The sequence below is a fragment of the Rhinolophus ferrumequinum genome, chromosome 3 (genome assembly GCF_004115265.2).
Source record: "Rhinolophus ferrumequinum isolate MPI-CBG mRhiFer1 chromosome 3, mRhiFer1_v1.p, whole genome shotgun sequence".
NCBI lineage: Eukaryota > Metazoa > Chordata > Mammalia > Chiroptera > Rhinolophidae > Rhinolophus > Rhinolophus ferrumequinum.
Genome location: NC_046286.1, coordinates 93,714,168 through 93,740,778, shown reverse-complemented (window position 1 = coordinate 93,740,778; position 26,611 = coordinate 93,714,168). Strand labels below are relative to the sequence as shown.

The 26,611-nt window shown below is 43.7% G+C and overlaps 1 protein-coding gene across 2 annotated transcripts in view; it reads right to left on the bottom strand.

Moving 5' to 3' along the window:
• PLEKHG1 (pleckstrin homology and RhoGEF domain containing G1) overlaps positions 1–25,191 on the bottom strand; it is a 211,471-nt gene extending 186,280 nt beyond the window's left edge. The window contains exon 1 of one of the 2 annotated variants that reach the window (XM_033103025.1): positions 25,062–25,191. The gene's annotated coding sequence lies outside the window, so the exon portion shown is untranslated. Of the gene's footprint in view, positions 1–22,813; positions 22,831–25,061 lie in introns of those variants that run through there. The other variant, XM_033103026.1, reaches the window with a different exon arrangement.
• Positions 25,192–26,611: the final 1,420 nt, after the last annotated feature.

Sequence of the window (26,611 nt, the reverse complement as noted above, 5' to 3'; positions counted from 1 at the left end):
AGAAGGAAACCAACCCTGCCAAACCATGACTTTGAACTTCTAGCCTGTAGCACTGTGAGATTATCTTACAGTTTTTTTGATCTATGACTCAATCAAGGATCACTCATTACATCTGGTTGTTATGGGAAAATTGGGGATATTATGTCAGACAAACTGGATTTCACATGCAGAGTTCTTCCTCTACTCAGATGGCTTTGAAGCGAATTCCTTGTTTCTGGGCATCAATTTCCCCCTTCGCAACCACAGCTAACCCTGCCAGCCACTGGTGAAGTTGGGCCGATTGTGGTAACGACTGAGAAAAAAATCAAAACTATCGTTTCTGGTGCATAAAAAGTTCTCAGTAAATGTCCCTCTCATTCCTTAATCCAAACAGAAATTCAAAAATTTCTTTTGCAGCAAGGATGAAGAATTGATCACTATGCCTGTAAGAGTCAAGAGGCTGATAATAGCCTCCCTACTTTTCTTTCACCAACTAAAAGTGTCCCGATTGAATTTCTTAACAGAGACTGTCCTGCAGCAGCCATGTCACCAAGTCCTATACAGCATGGAAGGCCTCCTTCACCCACGAGGAGTTATAAGCTGAACAGGGAGTGACATGCACATGAGTAAATCATTTTTATCCCTAAGGGAAGGCAATATCTGAGCATTTGCTTTTGTGTTAGGTCCTGGGCAGAACACTGTGGAAATGAACTCATTTGTTCTCCACCACATCTCTGTGATGTAGGTACTGTTTTCTCCTTAGAGAACGAAGCAAAGAGGAAAACTGAGGCTCAGGTGTCGAGGGTGTCGGGAGGGAGGTAGGGGTCTCCTGAAGTGGGAGTCCCTTGAGGTGGAGGGACAGGACCCCTAGAACAAGGAGCAGAGAAGGGGAAAGCAAGAAGGCAGCAGCCATTCCCGATTGTCTGGAACGCAGGGCTGTGAATAGGGCAGTAATAGGAGAAAGAACTGGAAGGGGAGACTGGGTCTTCTCACTCTGAGGGTCAGAGTGAGAAATCTGTAGTAAATTCTGCAGGCATAGCAACGACTGCAGGGTTTTGTGGGTATCGTTCCCTCCTCGGGACTGCACACTGCATTCCTAGGGAGGAGAAAGTACTTAATCTTCTCTGAAGAGCTCTTGTTCTAGATCAGTGGTTCGCAAACTTTCCTCAGGACCCTTTTACATTCCTAAACACTACTGAAGACCCCAAAAAGTTCGTGATTGTGAGGGTTCTGAATTCTAGTATTTATCATATTAGAAACTAAAACTGAAACGTTTTCAAGGTATGGATTAATGTATTCTAAAATAACAATCATAGACCCATGACTATGTTAATGTAACTATCATTTTAATGAAAAACAGTACATTTTTTTAACACCAAACACACCGGGTGAGAAGAGTGGCACTGTTTTCCAGTTTTCTACGTCCCTGAATGTCTGGCTTTATAGATGACAGCTCGTATTCTCACACCGACCTCTGTGTTCACCATGTCGTGATGGCCTATGTCGGGTAGTCTTTGGAAAACTCCACGGAACCCTCCACGGAGAATAAAAAAGGTACATAAGGTCTCAGTATTATTATAAAAGTAGTCTGGCCTCTTGGATCCCCAAAAGGGTCTTAGAGACCCACACATGGAACCGAGACCATCGTTTGAAGACTGCTGATAGAGAGCCTAGTGATTTAAGGGGAGCGAAGTGGGATAAATGTGGCTAAGAACAAAATGCCCTCAATTGTTTTTCACAAAGGCACATTTAAGATAGTGCCTTTATCCTCAAAAAGCACTGCCAAAAGATGGTACTCTCATTGTCCCCAACAGCACAAGCTCTCACAAACGATGTGGTGTTTTTCCCCTCAAAGTTATTTAACTGGCAAAATGAAAAAAATAAAAAAATCTCCCCATCTGTTTTCCTCTTTCTGGCTGCACCTGTGTGGTTTAAGGCATGATAACATCAAATGTGACTTCAGTGTCACTTGATAAATTACAGTAGAGTGAGGTTTGGGGTGGAGACAAATGAAACTTCAAGAACGTGTCCCTGACATACAGGATACTTAACAAACGACAGAAGTGGCCTCAGCAAGCTTGCTCACTCATTTCCTATAGAACAGCAACCAAAAAAAACGATGCTAATTAAGACTCCATATCTATTGGACACAAAAGGAAGTGCCACCTCCTCTCTGATAGACATTGAAACAATGCAGTTGACTAGGTCTTTCTACTTAGAAGTAGGAGGGTGCTACTATAAAACCCCCCTTTGTTTCGCTACCCTCTAAAAGGGCCTTAGACACTTTTAGGCACTTAAGAGGTACTGAAACAAACATTTATTGATTTTCAGTTTCGATATAAGGGAAAAGTCTTCAACTTCCTGTGGTGGTAAAATACCACAAGCGTGTTTCCCAGTGATTGTCCAGTAGCATATCCTCTGAGAAATCTATCTCCCTTTAACAAAACCTGTCTGGAGGGGATTAGGAGAGAGGTCCCTACTGACTTTACACTGGGGACAGGGAGCTGGCTAAGGGGTGGAACCTTCTGAGGTGGAACCCCTTGTGTGCCTGCCTGAAGGGTGGGCTCCCAGGCTCCAGCTTGGCCAGCTGGCTCGAGAACAGTGGCATGGGGGTGGGGGATTCTTGAGGAAGCGCAATGCTGTCTGAGAAGCTCTGGCACCGAAGACGGGCCCATGGAGGGCCGGGTGAGCTGGGGAGAAAGGGCACAGGATGGGTGCCCCACTAAGCTGCCCCCCGACACGGAACCATAGCCTGGTGTCTGCAGTTATTTGGATTTTTGCCAAATTTCCAAAAAAAAGTCTGTCCCTGGGAAGGCATCCTCTTCGTTATTGTAGGCAGTATACCAAACTCTATTCTTTACCTCTAGGCTAAAATGACCTCTCATCATATAGCATCTAGAACGGCACCTTATAGATAATAAACGCTCATATAACATATTTGCTTTTATCAAGATTCATTCATTTAACAAAGTATACTTCTGATGACGCACCACAGTATGATACGCGCATTCAGCTTTCTCTTCCTTCCACCTGCTATAATACGTAGTGGTGCCTGGCACAACTGAGCAACCCCAGAGGCTGATAGACTTCTCAGAGGAGGGGTCGTGTTAGGGACCAGTAAGGGAAACAGAGCCTCAAATGTGAATTGGATCAAATGTGAATTGGATCTCGCATCCATAGCTCAAGGTCAACTGTACTAGCACAACTGGACATGAGCCGTGAGGACCACAATGTAATAAGGTGTAATGAATTGTAAGGTGTTCAAGTGACAAGATGCCGCCTAAATGGAAAACAGGTAGCACAGAGCAAGGAGGACAAGATGTGCAGCATAAATGATTACAGGTGTATATTACGATAGCATTCACATTATAATTAGATAATCTAAGTAAACCACCCTGGGTCCCTATTAGGGCTCAGGACCAGCCTCGAATTTCACGTAGCATTTACCACTTTTCAAACTATGCTGTCACATTGTTTAAAGTGATTTGCATAACAAAGCCCTCTGAAGCCAGGTGGACTAAGGGTCAGAGAGATTGTGGCTGACTTCCTAGCTCTCCACGAAGCCGCCACTCTGTCATCCTGACGTTCTAGAACACAGCCTCCTTGCATGAGCACTACACACTCACCAAATATCATTATCCTACATTGTGATACAAGTAGAGCTAACGTTTGAGGACTTACTACCTGCCAGGCACTGTTCTAAGCTCATTACAAGTATTAACTCAGTTACGCTTTGCAACAACTCCAGGAGCGTGCTACTATGATGGAGGTCATTTGAAAGATTAGACAATAGAGGCACAGAAACTAAAGTCAGGAACCTTGGAGGGTCAATACAAGAAAGAAAAGCCAGAGGTTTTCTTTTCCTTGCAGAGGCAGGATAAACCGCACAGCTTCATTTACTTCTTCTGGCTACCACTTTCAACGTCAACACATGAGATTTATTTGGGTAACAGTAAGAAAAAGAGCCTTCCTTCCCGAATCCAACTTCCTTCTCCATCCCGTCACTTTGCCTTACTCTTCTTTGTGGCACTGGTCATTCCTGGTAACATTTGATACTTTCTTGTTTCTGTCTCCTGCAGAGAATGCAAACTTCACCAGAGCAGAGCCTCAGGGTTGTTCAACCATGTACCCTAAGTACCTGTACAATGAATGATTGACAGCTGGCACAGAACAGGCACACAGGTATTTACTGAATACACACACATGCGCACACACACACTCAAACACACAAGATACTCCTCATTACAGCAAGAGTCTAGACAACTTCAACAAAATTGGTCAGTAAAAAAGATCTGGCAATTTAAAAGACAAACAAAAGAGAACACACAATTGGCCCTGTTCACCCCTTACTTGGATTAAGTGGGTGTGGAATGAATGCCCAAGAGTCACAGAAGGAGAAACAGTGTTTATGCAGAGCCCTTCCCTGCCTGCACAAATACTAAAGGGATCTGGGGGGACAAAGGACAGGCCAGGTGGCCACTGCAATCTCCTGTGCGATCAGAATCCACCAAGTCTGGCCTGGGTGTGGCCAGGAGTGGGCAGAGCTGAGTGGTGTCTTCCTGCGGTGAGAGGGTAAGACCGTGAGAAGCAGTCTCGCTGCCCAGCGTCTGGGGCTTCCTGCTTGTGGCCCAGCAAGAACGTTGACGGGCACAGGTTTAGAAATACCTCTAATAATCCAACCTGAATCTGTGTTTCTCTTTCCCTTCACACGTGCGTGCGCGCACACACACACACACATACATCCCCTTTCAGATTAAAAACACAATAAAAATATACAGAATTAAAATAAACCATAAAAATAACACAAAGACAAAAAATAAAAATATAAATATGATACAGATAATAGTGATTGGGTGACCGCGATCAAATAAAACATGGCATTTATAGGGGAGGTACAGTAGCCTAAATGTTAGTGTTAATACATACTCCTTAACTCAAACATCTTTTGGGAAAAAGAAACCAATTTATGCCAAAAACCATAAGCAGTCCAAGCAGCAAATGGGCTGTTTTTCTAAAAGTTCTGTCGTCCCAGTGAGAACCCAGAGCTGGGTTTTATGATTTGTAACTACGAGGAGCAGAGTAGCGTTATTCTGAGTCCTGGGTCTCCAGAGCTGTGGGCAGCGTAAAGTAGGAGGGAGGTAAAAAAAAGAACACTTCTTCTTTCATGTCTGATGAAAGACAGCCTCTACAAGCATGCCCGTTCTTTTCTTTATCCTCCACCTGCTGCATGAAAGGCGCCTTGTGTCCTCAAAAGTACCCTGCTCCTAAACTGCCTTTTCCTTCCCATTTAAACTGCTCCCTTAGAATGGAGGGTCTCGATGGATATTAGGAATAAAGCAGTTAACACTGAATTAACGCAAATGGAAACGTGTCAGAAGACTACGTCTATTTTTACAATCTTCAACTGCCCTCAGAGGGAGTATGAATTCTGAGGGTTTGAATTCTTCTGTTTGCTGAGCTGGATGGTGGGTATGAACAAATGCAAAGATGGAAAAAACCAAAAAAAAAAAAAAAAACTCTCTACGACAGCAGGAGAGAGGAGAATGTGCAAGGATGTGAGAGCATTTATGGGGGCAGGGGGCAGGGCCCTGTGAGGTGGGAAAGGCTAAAGCCAGTGGGAGGGCTGAAGCTGTGTAGGAGAACCCTGAGCACAGAACAGAGATGACCTTTCAACCAGCCTCTCACCTGTCTTTACGCACGTGAATCTCTCAATAGGTAGTATCTTGAGAAGGGTTATCATTTGTGCCAAAATATCTAGGATCTGTTCTCAAAGCAAGTCTAAACTGCTGTTTGTCTTCCAGAGCTTCTTCCCTCGGATTTCTGAACACTGCAGTTTTTCACAGGGTTAACACGCCCTTTCTCCCTTTGTAGGACTCCCCTCACCCCCAAGTAAGCAAAAAGCCTTGGGGTACCAGTAGGAGATGTCCAGCAATGGAGATCTCTCTCTCTCTTCTCTCTCTTTCTCTCTCTCTCTCTCTCTTACCCTCCTTCTCTCTCTCCCTCCTTCCCCCCCTCCTTTTCAAAACCTGTTTCACCAGGCCAAAAACTTCCCAGATGACCACTCTGAGTTATGTTCCCTCTATGCCTCTTTATATTCTGTGAGTGGACACTCTCCTACTCAAGACCCTTTTCCTTAGCAACTCACAATAGTAACGAAGCCATCATTAAAATATAAATAATATAAACTTAAAATTAAATAAATTGTTCTAAAAATAAAGGTATCAATGTTTAAAACCCATTATTTCTTAATTATTTTACTGTTACCTATGCTGCTGAGGTTATTGACATCTACTTTACCTTTATGGTAGAAATACTATATTAATGGTGTGTTGTTTCTTCCCATCTCTGCATTCAATAGCACCACATTGGTAGCCTGAAAGCAGCCATAGTGGGAATATTTACTCCATGAAAGTTGGCGAATGCTACAAATCAGAGCTTGAGTTGTTCTTTTCATGTCTAAGAAAGTGATGGAGAAAATGTCAATAACACAGATGAAATATAAAAATGTATTGTGTCTGTAGCTGTTATATTATATACATTGTGCAAAAAAATGAGCAAATATTCATCCAGCATTCAATTCGTCAGAGGAGTCACTCGTTTTACTGGTGAATGAGTGAAGCTTTGACATACACCCTCACAGTTTCACTTTTGTCTTTTTAATGTGAAAGAAAAAGTCTAGCAATATTCATGTCAAAACTACATTCACTTGTGAATAGGTTAGTTACAAATAGAAAAAGTTTGGCAAACATCAACAAAAGCATTCTATGAATCAATTTGCATTTTTATTATTTGTAAACTGTGTGCTACACATCCTTTATATCAGTACAATTTATAATAAACTTACATGTATATATGTGTATATGTATGTTGCACACATGTGCACACACACACACACACAGCCCCCTACCCCCACCCCGTAGGTTGTTAAACATTTACCAACACACACTGTGTTAGCTTTTCATCACCCCTGTGTTTGGATATATTCCCTTGCTCCTTAAGACCTGTTCCCACACCCCAGGACCTCCACAAAACAATGCTTGCTGATATGCCCATCAATAAGCTGCACTAGATTGTCTGTCAAACGTCCTCAGAGAATGAAAGGAAATCCTTTGCATTTATAAGCCCTGGTGAGCCCTTAACAAGCTCAGTCTCACCAGTTGGCAGCTTTATTCACCACTCACCCTCAGCATCACTGTTCTTAACTTTCTTGGGCAGCTCAGAAAGAGATAAACACCTTTAAATTAGACCCAAACCTTACGGGAAACAATGCCAAGGAGACTTAGAGTTCTATATTTCCAAAGGCTTCATGACATTAATAAGTAGCCTTCTTCTATAAGTCCCCAGTCATTTGAGTAATTAAAAAATTTTAAAGTATAAGTCTATTTTGTCATACTAGTAGTTAATTATTGTTCATCAATTTCCTTTAAAATTTTACTAGGATATCAAGTTTGAATTTGGAATTGCAATGGAAGACAATTCCATTGACTCAACTGGAGAATAAAAGCACTGTCTTAGCAAAAACTTTTTAAAAAGAAAGTCTCTTAATTCTTCTCTGGGCCACCATGAAAACAAGTGTGATTAAAGTGATTGTTGTTCTTCAAACCCAGTGAAGCATAATGGATTCTATAATCTTCACCAGAAGAATACCACCAAATGACTGTTTTTTTTCTGTTTTTTTTTTTTTAAACTCACCAAACCCTCAAACTCAGGATACCCTGTTAGAAAGGATTTCCTGTAATTCTCTGGGAACATGCAATAGAAGAAAGTTCACAGAATTTAAATATCTGAAAATATACAGTACAACTCAATTGTATGTCTTTAAATTCTTAATCTTGGAGAAACATCTCTGTTATCCAATTTCTCGATTTTTTTCTAATACTCTCAATAACATTTAAATCATCCCTCCCTCAATTTAGGTCTTAATTCTAGGACTTGAACATTTACCAATTTTTTAAAAATCACAATAGATTGAGAATATGGCAATCTCAATCACTTCTTTGATTAATCAATTTGGTCCAAATGCGGAGTCTCTCAAGCTACCGTCTGATTAGTAAACCTCTGACAGAAAAGCAAGTTCTTCCAGGACGTTAAGCTGAAGGAGGTCAGTGGACCTTATCAGTGTTGAGGTGTTTCCTGATGTCACCGTGAATGGCTGACATCCTATGATGATTCGCATCTTTAGAAATTTCCTTCCAGAAGAGACCGCTTCTGATGAAATATTTTCTGGAAATACCCTGTTGTTAATCAAACACTAGCATCTAATATTTATTTGCACTTAAGCAGGGCATCCCACCAAATGTTAAAAATTTTAGATATGGGTTTTTTCCTTTAGAGAAGACACCCCAACAATCACTCAAGTACTCTACTAGCTACTGTGAGCCACAGCTTTGCAAGGCACTGGAGCAGTGTATTCAGTAACTCTGGCCATCGGCATTCCTTCACTCCAGATCGCCAGTTGACCTCGTTATGTCACCTTCGTTTTCTCTTGTCAAGTGAATTGTTCCAGATCTAGCCATTCTTTTATTTTCCAATAACACAACCCTCGATTTTAACTAGGTATATGGCTAGTTTAACTAGGTACATGGCCAAAGTTAAGATGACACCTCTCAGGGCAAAGAGATAGAGGCACTTAGGTTCCTATGAGCAGACAGCTGCCCACTACCCGGGGACCTACTCAGAGCTGTGTCCACCACGTCTCCCCAGCACCGGCAGCTGAATCCAATCCTAACCTATACGAGGCTGACAATTAACTTTGCAAACTTGTTGCAATAATGTTGCTAACCTTGTTTGATATCAGAGGGATTATTCATTATGAATTTGTACCAACTGGACAAACAGTAAACTGTATTGGAACACCCTCCCTACTCACCTGATCTAGCCCCCAATGACTTCTTGCTTTACCCGAAGATAAAGGAAATATTGAAAGGAAGACATTTTCATGACATTCAGGACATTCAGGACATCAAAGGTAATACGACAGTTCTGATGGCCATTCCAGAAAAAGAACTCCAAAATTGCTTTGAAGGGTGGACTAGACACTGGCATCGGTGCATAGCTTCCCAAGGGGAGTACTTCGAAGGTGACCGTAGTGATATTCAGCAATGGGTGTGTAGCACTTTTCCTAGAATGAGTTCGCCAACGTAATTGTCCAACCTCATATATCAAGTGTACTATGAGTGTGAGATCTGGAGCCAGTGTGTTGGACTCTGATCCCAATGCTGCTATTGATTAGCTGGGTGTCTTTGGACAAGTTACAGAACCTTTTTATACCTCAGTTTTCTCATCTGTAAAACGGGAATGATTTCACATATTCAAAGCGCTTGTGAGCACGAAATGAGTAAATAATATGCAAAGCGGGAACTAGTAAGGGCTCAGCTTTCATTTCCACTGCCGCCACCACCACATCAGTCAGTCCAGGGTGTGCCACTCCTCGGTACACCAGGGCACAGGACAGGGGGCAAACGGGAATGAGAAGGTGAAGCTTCATAACTGGCACCCTTGCTCCCTGCGCTTCCTTTCATTTCCTCCAGGCCTGCTCCCCAGAGACCCTGCCCCTTCCTGCGAGCTTGTTATTCCTCATGTGGAATTTCCACCCTATTCCTTACGGCAGACTTCACCCACTGTAGGCCCTCCTCGTTTTGTTCTTCTCACAAGAAGTTCTAGCCTATGTGAATTTACACCTCTGTATCTTTCCTGTTGTGAGACTTCAAGGAAATTGTATTACAAGATTCCCGTTGGGGAGATTGAGAAAGAAGGGACTGCAACGAAGGAAAAATGGAAATAAAGCAGAAGCCAGCTTTCTCTCTCTCTCTCTTTTTAAAATGTAATGGGGTGACATTGGTTAGTAAAACTATATAGGTTTCAAGTTATATTGAAATAGATCAAGTTATATTCAAAATTATATACGTTTCTATGATATATGATCTATACCAGCTTTTCAAGGGTGAAGGAAGGCCAACAAGAGCAAACAGAGAATCCTGGCTTGTGCTTGGGATTGCTGGGAGGGGAGTCAACACAGACGTGTGACGTAGAAAAGGCTCAATGCTGTATGTTTTGGGACAATGTTGTCAGAGTTGGATCTAATGCTTTGAAACCTTCTGTGCGGTGGAGAGGGACTGAGCTTTGCTGAGGTTACAGGTTATCCAAAGCTTTATTCACCTCAAATACCACGTTAATCTGCCTCAGAGCAAGGTGCGGTATTGGAAACAGAGGGCAACTACTTCAAATCATGAAACCTAGAAGGCATTTCCATGCATCAGATGAATGGCAAAGATGGAAACAAACTTTTGTCTAAACTTGTTATGAGGAATGATTGGCCAATGTGTTCCTGACAAGACTAGTTGTCACCTAAAAATTTATTAGGGAACCCAATGTGCCTGACAATAATCTTACTTAGACAAGAGTCTAAAGTATAAACTAGTCATTCATTCAGGTTAGGACAAAACCTGATTTTTACGTAACTATTGTTCCCTAGTGTTTACTCAAAAGGGAAGGTAGAACCATAGGGATTTCTTTAAATCTCCTTATTAGCAGTCAAAGTTCTTCAAATTAATCCCCCCAAAGGGCAGTGTACTGTCCAGAAGTAAAATTCCAGCACTGCTTTCCCATTCCACAGTAGACCAGAACCAAAGTGAGAAACCCTGAAGGGCCAACCTGGACAGAGAGTGATAGTCTGGATAGAGGGGCAGGGAGGCCTGGGGAGGCAATGGCCAGTTGTCTCCAATCTACCCTGAGGGTCTTCCCTTCTGTTTGGGGAACTCTCGCCTTGGAGACTGTCAACAACAGTCTTGGTGACAAGGGAAAGATCACAATTGTCCATTAAATAGCCGCTAAAGGCCAAGCACTGTGTAACACTTTCTTCACTATTATTATATGTTCATAACAATCATATACAGTAGTTATAATTTCCCTCCATTTTATGGATGAAGAAATAGCTAGTAAGTAGTACAGTTCATATTCAAAAGACAGTCCATTCAATTCTAAAAGTATGAATGAACCATGCATTTCATTTCCTGTTCCAGAAGGTGAGGATAGGAGGAATTTCAGACCCTTCTGAGACCTGTTCAAAGACACCCTATCCCCAGTTCGAACTCTGAAGGCTCTTGCTCATTAAGACACTGGTGTTAGTTTTATAGTACTCGTACACATTAGACAGCGCTATGCCTCAGCTACATTAGGAGTCAAGTGGGCTTTCTTTTATTAGCCCAAGATCACAATCAGCATTTATAACATTTTTATGACGTTGTAGTCCGAAAATAAAATTGAAGACTACAACCTATCCACTCATTCATGTAAATATTGCAGTGCCTATTATGTACTTGGGAGGTGGCAGTGAACAAAACAGGCAAAAGACCCCTGCTCTAACAGGGAAATTTCAACTCTAACGGTCAGAGTCGAATTCAACTACTGCATTTTTAGTAGATCTTTTCATTGTGTGGTGGTTATATGGAAAAGTGTGATCTGATCAGTTAGAAATGTATACTAAAGTATTTATGGGTTAAATAACATGATACCTGGGATTTGCTTTTAATATTCAAAGTGGGAGAGACAGCACCAAGTGGGGAAACGTAAAACAAGATTGGCAAAATGTTTATTATTGTTGAATCTGGAAGATGGGTACCCGGGGGGCTTATCATACTATTTTCTCTACTTGTGTTTATTTGAAAATTTCCTTAATCAAAAGATGAATTCCTCCCTCCATGGAACTTAAAAAGATAAATAAACATTAATTTATACTGTGTTGATGAGACAGATACAATGTTATGCAGAACAATAAAGCAGGGAGGGGAGGTGGGAAATGCTCGGAAGTGGTGGATAAGTATTTCTACAGGGATGTAGTATTTGTTTATTTTATGTATATAAATTAAGAAGACATGAATTGACAATTGCATCAGTGTATGGCATTAATACAAATGAAGCTGAATAAAATGGTAATTAAAGGGTACTCAGTTTTCTGAGAAACAAGAGGGCAATTTGAGTTCTATGAAAGATGTGAGTTTTAAAGAAGTGTTGATGAAAACAATGGCTGATATTCACCTAACTTTTCCGTATGATAGAACTAGGGTTTGCAAGCATGTTAAAGAATGCTTGGATTTGATCCTCATCATAACCCCAGAAACAGGTAGGTATTCTTTCCCTTATCTCTACGACGCTGCTCCTAAGCTCTGGGAGTCTAGACAGCTTGTCCAAAGTCACACAAACTCTAAGTGGTGGAACGGTTTAAACGCAGGTGGTCCAGCTCCAGAGTCTGACTGTTTCACCGTCACACCACAATGCCTATTGTGATGGATAAGCAGCAGTTGGATAAATGAAGAGTAAAAGAGGAGTCATAAATATCAAGCAGCAACTTGGTATTTCCTGAGTGCCGGCCACACACGAGATGTGTGGTGCTGTGGGTCCTGTGGAGGAATAAGGCGAAGTATGGGAGAGCAACCTGCGTGGAGTGGAGGGCAGATATGGGGGAGCAGCCCAGAGCAAGCTTTTCTCGGTAGGATGGCGCTAGGAGAGCACACACTGCAGGCAAGAGGTGCCCTCCGCCCGGCCCCCCACCCCAAGGAAATTTCTTTAGAATCCCAGGGGTATGAGAGCAGGAATGGAGGAAAGTGGGGTTATCTACACCTTGTACACCTACCCACCCACCACCACCTCACACATCGATCCACACGCGGCACCTTTGGCTACTGATCTCCCTCTATTTAGAACGTGGTATAACAGTATCAGATAACCAGAACTTACCTGACTTGGAGGCAAGAAATGGTGATTGGTGAGGTGATACTGATTTATTCAAAAAATGTTTAAGCTTCTGTCTGTGCTGGGCACAGTTCCTAAAACATCAGAAATGCAGTGTGAACAACACAAGGCCTCTCCTCTCATGAAGGACAGCGAAGACACACATTTCCTTTGTGAGGTGCTGATAAATGCTATACATAAAAATGAAGTCGGGTAAGAAGGCTATGGCTTGCAAGGCATGGGGGTTCCGAGTTTATGAAGCATGATCTGGGAGACTTCTGTGATAAGAGGACACTTGAGCAGGGTACTGGAAGACGGAAGACAGTAAGGCTTTAATACGTATCTGGGGGAGAACGTCCCAAGCAGAAGTAAGGAAAACACTGAGGCTGGAGCTTGTTCAGCGTCCTGGGAAACTGCAAAGCGGCCAGCGAGCCCACATAGAGCGAGCACGTGGAGAGAAGCAGGACATGACGTCAGAGCAAGAGGACAGAGCAGGGGCCAGACCGGGGATGGTCTCAGAGGCTGTTCGCCAGACTTGCTTTTGACTCGGAGTGAGATAAGAAACCACGACAGGGGTCTGAATGAGTCAACATACGAACAGGATCACTTCAGCTGCTGCGTAGGAAAGGGATAGTAGGGGGCATGGGTCTAAGCAACCAGTTAGGGACCTATTGCACTTACCCAGGGAGAGAGGGCAGTGGACCGGACCCACCGGGAGCAGGTGGAGCGGTAGGTGCTGCACGTTGTGGGTAGAGCCCACAAGGTTTGCCTGTGGATTGCATCTGAGGAACAAGATGGGGCATGTGACCAGAGAAACATGGAAAGCTCCCTAATTGGGACTTTTATCTCTACCTTAAGTTCTATCATCAACCCTTTCCTTTGGGTTAAGCCATTAGAAGAGGCCCCTGTGAAAATGCATTCACCGGTCAGATTTGTGTTCCAGATATAGCAATCAATGTCAGCTCAGCAATTATTCTACTTGTCTAGGCAAGAGATAAGCGTCCAACAGGGTGGGAAGGGGGCATGAATAAGTGAATATGGACTGAGAACTACTTAGGAAGTCATTGCTAACTGACTGGACGAGGCAGGAAAGGGAAGGAAAGTGGCTTGCTGTGACCAGTGAACTGAGTGCTATTAACTAAGAATTGGATAAGGAGGGGAAGAAAAACAACCCTAGGAAGTTAGAGGTAGGTCTGCAAATAGAGATTATGAGTCCAATTCTGGGTGGGTGACTTTGAATCAGCTGTGTAAAAGCCAATAGATAAATCCCAGAAGGCACGTGAACAAGGGTGGGAGGCTCAGACAGGCCCATTGCAGTTATTCTCTTGATTTACTTGGACACAATAGGGCTTCACTACGTGAGCCAGAAAATTTAAATCTGAATATTCTAAGAGGAATTTCATTTCACAATTTTTTAATAGGCATAGTAACCAAAACTAGGCTAAATAAAACTAGGAATCCATTCCCTTTTAATGCGATGGGATCCTTCGAAGACCTGTCTTAACAGACTAAATTGACAAATAACAGAGCCATTTTTGTACCAACGTTAAACAATGTGGTTTGGTTATATCCGTTTGTTTCTTTTCTCCCCCAGTAAAGTGCTAAATTTTGAATAGGAGAATAACAAACAGACTTTTTAAACTTTTTAAATGTTTTTACATTTCTAAGTTCTAAGTTGGTAAACTAGAATTCAGATTTTCACACCAAACCCACACACTAGCATTGACTGTGAAACTTCTCAATTCCACTCTACAGTGGAAATTGGACCACACTTCAAGTCCGACAATTGATTCAAGGTCAAAATGTGGCCAGGACCATGGTCTCCACTGGGAACACAAGGATGAATATGGCATAATCTCTATGCCCCAGGAGAGTCACAACCCACCAAAAGGTCTGAGGTACCCTCGCCATGCATACGAGGGCATGTTTACAGGGTTGGAGTAAGGCTGATATCCTGTCTGGAAATAGCAGTCATTCAACTGGCTTGGAACATTACAAAGATTTCTTACCACTACAGTTTCTCATAGTTGTTTCTACTCCAGAGTAAACACTGTTGAGTTTCCAAGAGTACTAAAACCAGTGAAAGTCAGGCAATGGACATAAATACTTACTAGCATTGCATTTACTGCAGACCCATACAACTTTCAACCCTATGCTACCGAACTACCCTGATAGAAAATCGTGTGAACAAAAACCCTTTCCTCGAGGAACCTTTATGGAGTGTTAACTCAGAGTACATTTAGATTGCTCACGTGGGTTTCATTACCTTCCCTTTCCTCATCTTTCCTTCTCTTCTCCTTTTCCTCCTTTCCTCCTTCCTCCTCTTCTTCCTTCTTCTTCTTTAAAGATTTAGCCACCTGTGCAGAATTTCCTTTCTTCAATTTGTGAAAACTGAGATTTTTGCCTAAATTTTTTCTTAAGGCTCATTCCAAGTAGTAGAAGAAAATGTTATTTTGTTCAACCACTTGCTCTCAGGAGCTCACAGTCAAGTGAGGGAAGGCAGACAACTAAATGGTTATGGGAAATGCCACATCAAAAATACTAGAAACGAGCAATCTACGATGCTAAGGAGCTGGAAGGAAGGGGTACTTACCATGTTTCTCTGAAAATAAGACCTAGCCAGATCATCAGCGCTATTGCGTCTTTGGGAGCAAAATCTAATATAAGACCCAGTATATATTGACCCAGTATATATTATATTATGTTATGTCATGTCATGTTATGTTATGTTGTGTTATGTTATGTTATATTATACCTGGTCTTATATTAAAATAAGACCTGGTCTTATATTAATTTTTGCTCCAAAAGACGCATTAGAGCTGATGGTCCAGCTAGGTCTTATTTTGGGGGAAACACAGTAGCTCTGAGAGGACCTGTGGGGAGGTGAGTCTATCTGTCATGGCTCACAGATAGCAGCACTCCTGGCCACGTGCTGCCTTGGTTACTTTACCTGAGAGAGCCAAAGGAGAGAGGGCGACGGAAGTAAAAGGTGGAGACTGGTAAGCATGCAGGACAAAGCAAAGCAGAATGGCCACACAGCTTCTTCATTCCCATCAATTCCTTCTCCTTGAGCTGCATGGCCTTGGCTGACATTCCCATGCTGAATCAAGCCACTTCCCACCACGTCCTCTGCTAGGATACTCTCTGCACCACTGCCATGGTTCCCAACCGCTCTACCTCAGTGATAGCTGGGCGCCCATCAGGTATGTCGCTCCGCTGCTTGCAACCCAACAGTGGCTGTGTGCTGCACTTTTAAGCCATGGAAAGGCCTTTGATATGATAAAGCCCTACACAATGTGGGCCCTGCCCACGCCTCCAACTTCATCTCCCGCTTACTGCTTGTTCACACACATAGGCTGCCTTTCTTTTCCTAGAACACACAGAGCTTATTTCTCTCTTAAGGCCTCCATACATTTTTTTTTTTTCCTGCTTAGAATGTTCTTTCCTCAGACCTTCTCTGGGTCACTTTTTATTATTTAAACCTTGGCTCAACGTTACCTCTCACGTGGGCCTTTCTGACCACCCAGGCAAACAGAGCGCCCCACCCCCACCCCATGTCCCTGTGTTCTTTTCTTTAATGCACTCGTTGCATAATGATTTCCTCCCTCCCGTTCACTCCATTTCTGGTCTGTTTTGTTCATCACTGTATCCCTAGAACTTAGGGAATTATATTTATTGAATAAACTAATACTAATCGGAATTCCCAAGTGTAATGAACATAACTATGTCTCTACTACAGTAAAACAAACAAAAAAATGTGCTCCTCTTTCCTCTTTTTTACCACTGACATTTGCCTAAGGAAACTGAAAGCCCTTCTCCAACTACTTGGATGGCTTTTCCTAGCATTTTCATGTTGGTTTATTGTTCCAGACATCTAGGAGCAGGGAATAAAAGTTAAGTGTGATACCCAGGAAACACAATAAAAGAGCCACTATTTATTAATGCCTTATTATTTACTAGACCCTATACATACATTACGCATTCAAACCCATAAGATTTTTATTATATGGTTTTTATCCCCAAATAACTTTCAAATGACATATATAGACTGCCTAATTCCAGACCACTAATACATTTCAACTTTGGGTTTTCAGAACTTAGAAAAACAAATTGATCTCTTCCATGCATACCATTTCCCCCATAATTAATGTCACAGAAACGATGTTTGAATTAGTACTACGAAAAGTAAGCAAAGAGAGCAAAAAGCATTAACTATGATTGCTATATCTATTATGCACATTGAAGTATCGAATAAGAGTTTTCTCAGTCAAGAGTATGGTACACATTTCTGAATATTTGCAAAGCATGTTTTCTGCACAGATTAGTAATCCAAAACCAAGGGGATTTTCAGAATAATTATTGCTAGCTATTGTGTCTTCAGCGAGCACAGGAATTATAAAAGAAGTTAAAAAGAAATACCTGTGAACTTCCTATTTGGAAATTTCTTAAACTATAGTATTAGATTAGACAGCATTGCATCTTGATAAGGCGGACCATAAAGCAAACAAATCTTTTTGTCCCTCAGGGGTACTCTGGATTTTGAAAGGCAATGTTATTCTGGAGCTCATTACAACTCAATTTTCAGAACTTCATAATATTTGCTCTCATAGGAGGATAGTTCCAAAAAGAAAGACAGAAAGAAAACATAAGAGTGCTTCATAATAATGACACTTTTTGGACGTCATCTGGATTCTAAGTTACTAAAGGTAATGTTTCATTATGACAGAGGACGCCTGTGGCCCACAGGGTTCCACGTGCCACAGAAACATTATTTTCACATTACTTTCTGTGCCATTTTAGTTTCAAGAGCAGATCTCATTAAATGTTGTGATTAAATGGCATTCCTTAGAGTTCAATCTAAACAACTGTTATAGGAGGCGGATAAAGAAGCATGTAGCTTATATAGACAGTCAAGAAAAGTGGAAAACAGCCAAGACCACCAAGATTTTCCTCCATCATTATATTCCAAAAGCTTCCAAATATTTCCCCAAACACTTTCTTGGACTCAGCGGACCCTAGTAAGCTCATCTGCACGCCCACTTCTGTTCCCTGCCCATCTCATCGCCCTTACAGCCTGCCCTACCCTCATTATCCCTTAGCAACTAACCAACTCTCTAAAAACCCTGATCTAGGATGGGAAAGGCATGATGTAAGGGAAGGGTTTTCTTTCAAAAAATTAACTTTTCAAGTCTATGCCTCCCTCTAACAGGCTCCTCTCCCACCCACCCTGTAATCCTGTATTCCTCATTTTGACTCTTAGGCTTTGTATTTCATGTATTTAGTTGATTCCAATTTTTAAATATTCCGTGAGACACCCGAATATTTAAACTGTAAACTGTTTCAGCCCAGCTCCCATTTCCTCCTTTGAGGCATCTATAATATTCCAGCACAACATAGATGCTTAAACTAATAACAGGTTTACTTGGCTAGAGGCAGCAAACACAGGATGGTATATTTACGCCCCAGATTACAGTTTTTCCTTTCTCGCAGCACATCAGAGAAGCGCAGACGTTCGTGTTTGAGGACTGTCTATAATCACACAGCCAGAGGGCTGAATTCTGAGCTGGCCTGGGATCCGCCGCTCCACCCCTTCACCCCTTCCACCTGGCCTCCCATCTTCCTTCTCCACTCCCCCTCCACCCCAACCTGCAGAGACAGCCTTCAGTCATCCTAAGGCTGGACACCAGTGAGCATGCATCCCTGGAATGCCTACCAATGGCCTTTCCTTTGCGCCTACTGGTTTCCAAAGACCGGATTTCAGCTAGAGTTGATGTTGGTTTTCAAGACCAATTAAAACATGAGGGCTTCAGTCACATGAGAAGGTGGGGGAGGAAGAAGGTGGCTCTGGAAGGAAAAAGTCTGCTGCACTTTCTTCCTCCTTGGCCAAGCAGCTCCCCAGCCCTCCCAGTCAGGCAGGGTGCTGGGAGAGAACTTTGCTCAGGCTTCAGCGCAGAGTGGGGAGAGGATGGCAGGAGCTGGAAAGCACCCCGAAAGGAGCAGATTCCCAGAGGGTATCAGGAAGGGTACGCTTACCATGTGTGGAGGGCCAGCATGGGTGGCACATTGAAATTAAAATCAAACAGCAAGCAAGCACACTTAATTACAGCTACAAATAGCCAAATGTTGTCAACACTCCCAATGAGTCAGCAACTGAGGAGTTAAAGAATCTTGGATGGATGGCGGAGCTGGAGGAGAGATGACAGACATCAAACTGGGTGCAGGAAAAGGTCTTAAGTAGGACTCAGAGTTGAGAGGGTGGTCAGAAAGCAAAGACTTAAGTGGTATCCTACTCTCTAAACAGGGAGGAGGCTGGGGAACTATTGGAGGGGAGCTCTGCCTGGAGGATGAAAACCCAGAGGCTTGCCGGGGGGGAAGGGGGCTGGCTCTAAATGGAGCCCCTCCATTTCTTTGTCAGAAAGGACTTACGTGATCTGAGGGATGATCAGGCCCTTTGGATGCCGGGAGAGGAGTATTTATGTTAAATTAAATCTAGAAAACAGAAGGCAGTGAGCGCTGAGCTAATGCCTTCATTGCCCTTCAGAAGGCATTTGTGTGCATTAAGGACTCACCCATCTCTGCAGACAGCTGCCAAAAGGAGTATCTGGCGGCAAGAGCTGCTCAACCTCCCTCCTACCCGAGAATCTATAGGTCAGTTTCACTTAAACAGGATTCACTAATACATTTTGTTCATTCACATGATCAAAGTTTTAAACTTTTTAAAACACATCCCATCACAAATGTCTTACAAAACTTTCATTTGCTATATTATTATTTAACTCTTTTGATAGGTCCCAGTAACCTCTCAGAGCTAAGAAACAGAAGAGAGAAACTCAGTTACAATGTAAACCATTGGAGCAACCATAGTGTAAGACTAATTTATTCAATGGATACTTATTGAGCACTAATATTAATGCATTATATTGATGCTAAGACACACTTTTTTCACAACTTATGGAAGCATCTCACAGGAGGTGGTGTCAATTTTACCGACAGCATTTCTTTTCTTAGTGGTAGTTTTTTAAATGGCGTATTTCAGAAGTATCTTAGGTTTGATGAAACAGGAACTCATCAATATCATTAAAGTCTCGGTTCAAATGTTGCCTTCTCTGAGAGGCTTCCTGGAGCACCAGTCTGAGGTGGCCCATCTATCCCCCTGATTCTGCCACTTTGCTGATTGCATCTCTATGGAAACCATGTCTCTTGTGTTCACTGCTTGGCCTAGGACAGCATCAGGCATCATTCTAGGCATAGTAGGGTCTCAATAAATGGCTCTGGAATGAAGAAAAGTTACCATTTATTGAGCAATTACTACATGTCAGACCCTGAACTAAATGCTTTACAGAGGAGAATCTTATTTATTCCCAACAACTTTAAAGAGGGGGGAACCTGAAACAGGTAAGTGGAGAAGCCAGGACGAGACCTCAGTTCAGCCTGACTTCAAAGCCAGACACACAGGCACCATGTTGTACTGTGCATCACATACGAGCCCTGGAAAGTTCTGCGCTGAATTCTGAGACTGGTCCAAAGATGTCTGGCAAGATCCCTGAAGCGACAGAGAGGAATAAAGCTGTTCCCTCACCCTTGAACGTTCCTCTGTCTTTCTGATTACTTCATGTATAAGGTCCTGTGTTAAAATAGAGATGGAGGTGTCTACATCTCTGCCCAACAAGATGAGCGGCTCCAAGGAAGAGATGGAGATTTAAACTTGTATGGAAGGATCCCTCCACCATTGAGAGTGAACACAGCCCACCTGAAGCTCTGCAAGTTACCTCGAATGACAGAGACGTAGGGTACAAGTGGGGAGGTGCTAGAAAAAATGTAGGTACAAGAGCTTTGGGTGCCATGCTTGGGAGTCTAAACTTTGTTTCAGATGATCAATGACCTTCATCAATGACCTATTTCAACGTGGGCTTCACCAGTGTAAAGACAAAATAAAGAAAAGCGGCTGGAAAAAAAGAGTGACAAAGGAAATCTGATTATAAGTCAGAAATAAGTATAGAAATCAGCTTAGACAGAGCCTATGAAATTTGTCATTTTGGGTCCCCACAAAAATATTGTAGGCTATCACAAACATGGACTCTATCACTTAGAATAGAATTGGAAAAATCCAGCCTGCAGCCTGTTTTGTACGGCTTTCGAGAAAAAAAATGGTTCTTACAATTTCAAGGGGTTGTAATCAAACTCCACCCCCAGTCAAATACTATATGACAGAGACATACAAGGACCACAAAGCCTAAAACACTATCTGGCTCTGTACAGAATAGGTTTATCCCCCCCGATCTAGAACTTCTCATCATCCTCCGCTGTCTCTATTCAGACACAGGTCCCTTAAGGGCTCAATGCGACTAGACGCATAGAGAACTATTAATAGATCCATTTACCACTTCAATGATCAGAGCTAATTTCACGGTATGGTGACTTATTGACTTAGTAATTCCTCTTACGAAAATTCTCAAGTTTTAGTGATTATGAGACTCATACCCATTTTAAGTCTGTCTTGGATATTTTAAAAAGATGTCCTTCTTACACTTAAGGGCTGGCTAGCTTTTGGTCAAATGCTGTAACTGTTTGCTCTTCCTAATGCTGGTGATAAGGGGCTTTTGCAGACGCTAAAGCACCCTGGTTATTAAAGCTTTTACCAAAACAACTTTCTTAATTAAAGACCTGTGAAAACCCTGACTCTCGTCTCATCTCATTGGGTTAGTACACCAAGTGGGTGTAGCTGGAATCTTTTTAAAAACAGCCTAACATTAACACGCTTCAAGTGGCCTTTCCTCCAAGATGATATGGGAAGGGGGAAAGAAGAGGAGGGTTATGAATTTGCAGTTCCGTGAATCCAGCATTCTTTAGCTTTCCATCAAACAGTCATTCAATATTTACCAAAAGAAGATGTTTAGCTTTGGAAATTTTTACTTGGCTTGTATCTCATCAAAAACAAACAAACAAACAAACCCAAAACACCACTTTTTTTTTTTTTTTGGTGACCTTGTGTATACAGATTGAAAAGATACTCAAACATGACTCCGACATGAAAACCACTGTAGATACAGTGTACAGCGAACCCCTCGGCACTGGGATGGGAATTGCAGATGCATCCTTAAAGCTGTTGTGCAGTGTCCGAATAACCTGTGGCCCCGGTTATTCTGCAACAAACCTGGGCCCCCTCGCAAGGATGGTTAGGCTATATTTCTATCACCTTTGCTAAAGCATCTGTTGCTTTTCATCAGCACGAGCAACATAAAGAGGAACATGCTGTCAGCTCTTAATTACTTGGCTCTGCAGTAAGTTCTACTTGGCACAGACGCCCACGGATCTGAAGGCCCGAATAATTTGGGGTTAGCTTTTCATTTTACAAAACAAGGCTGATACAGGCTGTGATAAAACATTAATGTTTGAGATGCCCAGCACACCCAAGTACTAGATTGTTTAGGGTCTCTGTCTAGAAAATGTTTCTATTCCCATTCCTGCTTGAGTGAATACACGAGCATGTTGCCTTAGAAACCATGGTTTTCATAAGTCAAAAGAGACGGCATTTTTTTTCCCCTCAAAGACTGACCCATTACATTTGATTAAAAATGCCTCCATGCTACCATCATTTCTAAGTAGGGCAGTTCAGGCGAAAGAGAAGTGAACCTGGGTTAAATCATGGCTCTGCCAATGTAACTTCCAACAAAATCACTCATTCCTGGGACTCAGTTTATTAACAACCATCATTTTTAAAACACACAATGTGCCAAACTCTCGGATTATTTCATTAATCATCGTCAATGCTCCGCGTGACTCCAGAAGGAAAGGCCTTTATTTCCTAAATTACAGAGGAAGAAATGAGCAAAGGTGAGATAATCCAGAGAGAGTAATCAACTATGATTGTTATATTTTCCTGATTATAAATAATCTACGTCCAAATAATTTCCTTAGAGGGGTCAAGGTCTCAGTGCTAATGAGCTAGAGGCAAACTTCACACACAAGTCGGCTACTTGCAGAGCACTGGATCTTAACCGCTAGCACTTTCCTAAATCTTTAAGATGTAGGGGCTGGACTAGATCGTCCAAGATTTGGTGCCTCCCTACATTCTAGTTTCAATATTCCATGGATCTAATTATACCTGCAGGAGGATGAAAAGATGATCATTGCTTGACCAGCTACCAGCAATGGAAAGGGAGTGGCGGACGGGGGGAGAAACCTGCAAAAAGTGGATTGCAGCCATTAAGCATCACAGTATAGATCCAGGAATTGCTTTTAGTTTACTAAGGGCTCAAACGACGTGCTACTGAAGCATTTCCCGTATTATGTCAGACCGCGAACCATTAACTCTTAATTAAATCACTTAAAAAGTCATCTCACAGGAGGAGAACAAAATAGTACTGGTTATTCTTGGGTTGGCAAAATTTTTGCCACTTCCTATGGGTTTGTTAAAAAGTGATCATTGAACCTCTTTGAAGTACAGTTTGAATCTCCCATGGAAGTATTTAAGCTTGTATTTGGTAACAATCATCCCCCTGTTACAGGCACCGAAGAAAGCTGATGCCCACAGGAAAGACGGAGATGAGCAGGAAAACTGGATCCAGGACAAGCAGGATGAGGGCAGGGGTGTGACAGCCAGAGAACTGTTTCTCACTGTGCTTTGCCCTTCAGCAGAGACACTCAGGGACCCGCTGGCTACCTGAGGGAAAAGGAAGGTCATGCAGTAATGGCTGTGGAGGCCCTATGGAGGATGAAGCCAGTGAGGTCCCAGACCTCTGGGGAAAAACATGTCTTCACATCGCCGGTGGCTTAGATCGGGGCTTCAAATAAGACAAGAAGTGAGGAACTGAGAAGGCAGAGGGTCATATAGCAAACCATCACTTTCGTATGTAAGTCTTAAATACTGTAGACCAAATAAATACACGGGGCGAGGGGCAGCGGAGTGAGGAGTGAGCATGAAGCTTCTGGAGCCACCTGGTTCATACCGGTATCAATCACTTTATGAGGGCAGCAGCCAAGGCCACCTGAGGTCTCACCTGGCAAAGCCCAAGTTACAACGTAGTTTTCTTATTCCCTGACGGAATGGGCTTGGAAGTGTTTTAATGATGTTTCATCAAAGTCCAAAGTCTATAAATTCTTGAAAAGTATGGCAACTACAGAAACTGAGAATCCAGAAGATGCCTATTGTGACACTTGATAACTATTTTTACAGCACTGCACCTCCTAGCTGGGCCTGGAATTCTGTTCGATGACAAATCTGACCTAGAGTCAACATTCTGGTCTCCTTCTGGTTTAAATAGGAAACACAAGGTAGTTCTGTCACCAATCTGTCGGAAAACCCCCAAACCAACTCTCCCTCGGAGACCGGCAGTGTCTTTTGTGTTGCTGGCTGGAAACAGCCTCCCACCGGACTCACACTCAGTGATTTCAAAAATATGTGCAGTAGCCGTGGCCACCTGAGGGTGGTACAAAGGGAGAGCTAAGGACCAGAACTTAATGAGATGCCGGCTCCACAGACAAGACTCTACCAGAGCATGTAAAAAAAAATGTGACCCACCTCATTGTTTCCAACGAACGCAATGAAATTGAACAGCCTAACGACTTCTCCCAGTTAAGACCCTCTATAGGCTTCCTGTGTACGAACCAGACTCAACGCAGGACACAAAGGGGCGAGCTGCCGGCGTCACCCGCAGAGCCAGCCCCCTACTGTCCTCCGAGGCCAGAAAGGTGGGCCAAGTCCCAGAGGAGCCCAGGTGTTACCTGTTACCCCCGTGACTGACGAGACGCCGGCTTTCGACGCCCCACCCCCAGGCAGGTTTGCGGAGCCGGGGCACTCAGGTTCCTACAGAGGCGGGGTCCCCCGCCGCCCGCCGCGGCTCATCCCTGCTGGGGCCCAGGCACCCGGAGGCTGCTGGGGAGTTGGCCCAGGGTGGCTGATGCTCGGGTACCGTTTTGGGACTGCCTTGTTTGCGTGGTGGGGCTGGGTTTTGTAACACAACGGGGTGCACGTAGAAGCTCCTTCTCGGAGAAGCCAGCGTTGCAGCTGCCGTGACTGCGGGTGGAGGGGCGGGAGCACCCGGCCGCCAGGTCGAGGCTGCGCGGGGGCTCGGGGGCCGGGAGCCCGGAGCCGGGCGGCGGCGGGTCGCCCCCTCCAGGCAGCAGTCGGCAGCGCCGGCCCGAGTCCCGGCGGCTGGGGCGCTAACACCGTCCGCCCCCACCCAGGAGGGAGCGCGCAGGGGAGAGGGGCCTCGGCATCGTGCCGCGTCCGCTCCACCTGCGGACCTGGAACTCCCAGCCGAGGGTCTCTGGGTCCCCTTTCCCCCGATCTCCCGGCGGGCGATCCATCCCTGGAAAAGCACCCCGGGTGTGAAGGCAAAGCCGGCGCTTACCCGGAGAGCGGTGGCTCCGCAGCCGGGCCGCGCTTCTTGCAGGTCCGGCGGGGAAGGGGCGGCTGCACTGCGCGGGGCTCCGGCGCCCGCCGAGCGCCCTGCACCGCGGCTCCCGCTCCGACTTCCTCTTCCTCGGGCCTGGCCCCGCCGCTCGGCCGCGCCCCGGCCCGCCCCTCAGCGCGGAGCTGCGGACTCCGCCGGCCGCGAGCGGCGGGTCCCCCCGTCCCGCCTCCCCCCGGCCCTGGGGCGAGGAAGGTGGGGAGGCGGAGGGGGAGAGAGAAAGAGAAAGATTAAGCACTTGGACTTGTCTCTGGAGCGCTGCCAAACAGAGCAGTCAAATTACAGCCCCTGGGGCGGGGGGGATTTTAAAAAAAAAATCCTGCTACTGTTTTTGCAAACACGTCACTTTTCTTCATTTTCCGGGATCCTCAGGTTTTTTTTTTCTTTAAAATAATACCAAAAATAATTCTTTTAAGTCAACGTTCTAGTGTTACACAGAAGCTCGGGGTAATGATATGTACAAAAAGGGGGAAACTCACTGTGTTTCAGGCATCATTACCCTAATCACCTCAGTTAATGTACCAAATAACCTTTGCTTAGAGAAAGTAAAAGTGAAAAAGGAGGCAAAGAGGACTAACCTTTGTGACAACCAGATAGATGTTTAAAGGCACCGCTTTGTGATAAAATTAGAACTTGAGTTAAAGGTGCCTATAAGATGACCCTCAAAGGCCGGCGCAGAGATTTCTTAACACCTCTCCCTTCAAAGGCAGCCATACCATCAGATGTGCCTACTGATTCCACTAGGTTTTGTCATTTGTAAGAAAGCACTCTTCCCTTACTTGTTCACAGACTTGCAGCTTTACCAACTCCTAGCTGTGAGGCCCTGAGGGAGTTTTTAAGTCTGGGCCTCAGTATCTTCATCTGTAAAACGGGGAGAATGATGACAGTACCTGCCTCATGGACTTGCTGTGCTTTCAATAGGATAATGCGCAGGAAAGGCTGTGCAGACGGCCTGGCACACAGTAAAGCCTGGATAAACGTTAGCTATTATGATTGTTGATTCCCCCTTTTTATCTGCTTTTATGCATGTACGCGGTTATGGAAATTATAATAAAGATTTGAAACAAAATAAGGTTTTGTGCAGTAGGGCCACACAGTGGTACCGTTCTCTCCCTACAACGTGCACTTTATGTTCAGTTTTACAATTTATTTTGTCTCCACAACTGACTTGTATTACCTAAAGCTCTGAGGGTTATGCTTGAAATACATTCACGGTGGACGATTTGCAATGGGACTAAAGCAGACATTTGCCATCTTCAAAGCAAAGTTTCAGTTGGTCTTGGCAATCACCATGTGAGGTCCACAGCACAGGTGCTAGTTTCCTTTCACAGGCAGGAAACTGAGGCTCAAGAGGCTTCATCAGACTCTTTCCAGTACCTGGCGCTCACACAAAACTGTGCGTGTCACTCCATCTCTCTGTGTTGTTACTTGCAATAGAAGTGAGCAGAACACCTCACATGTGTCCAGTACATTTTGGTCTCTTTCAATCC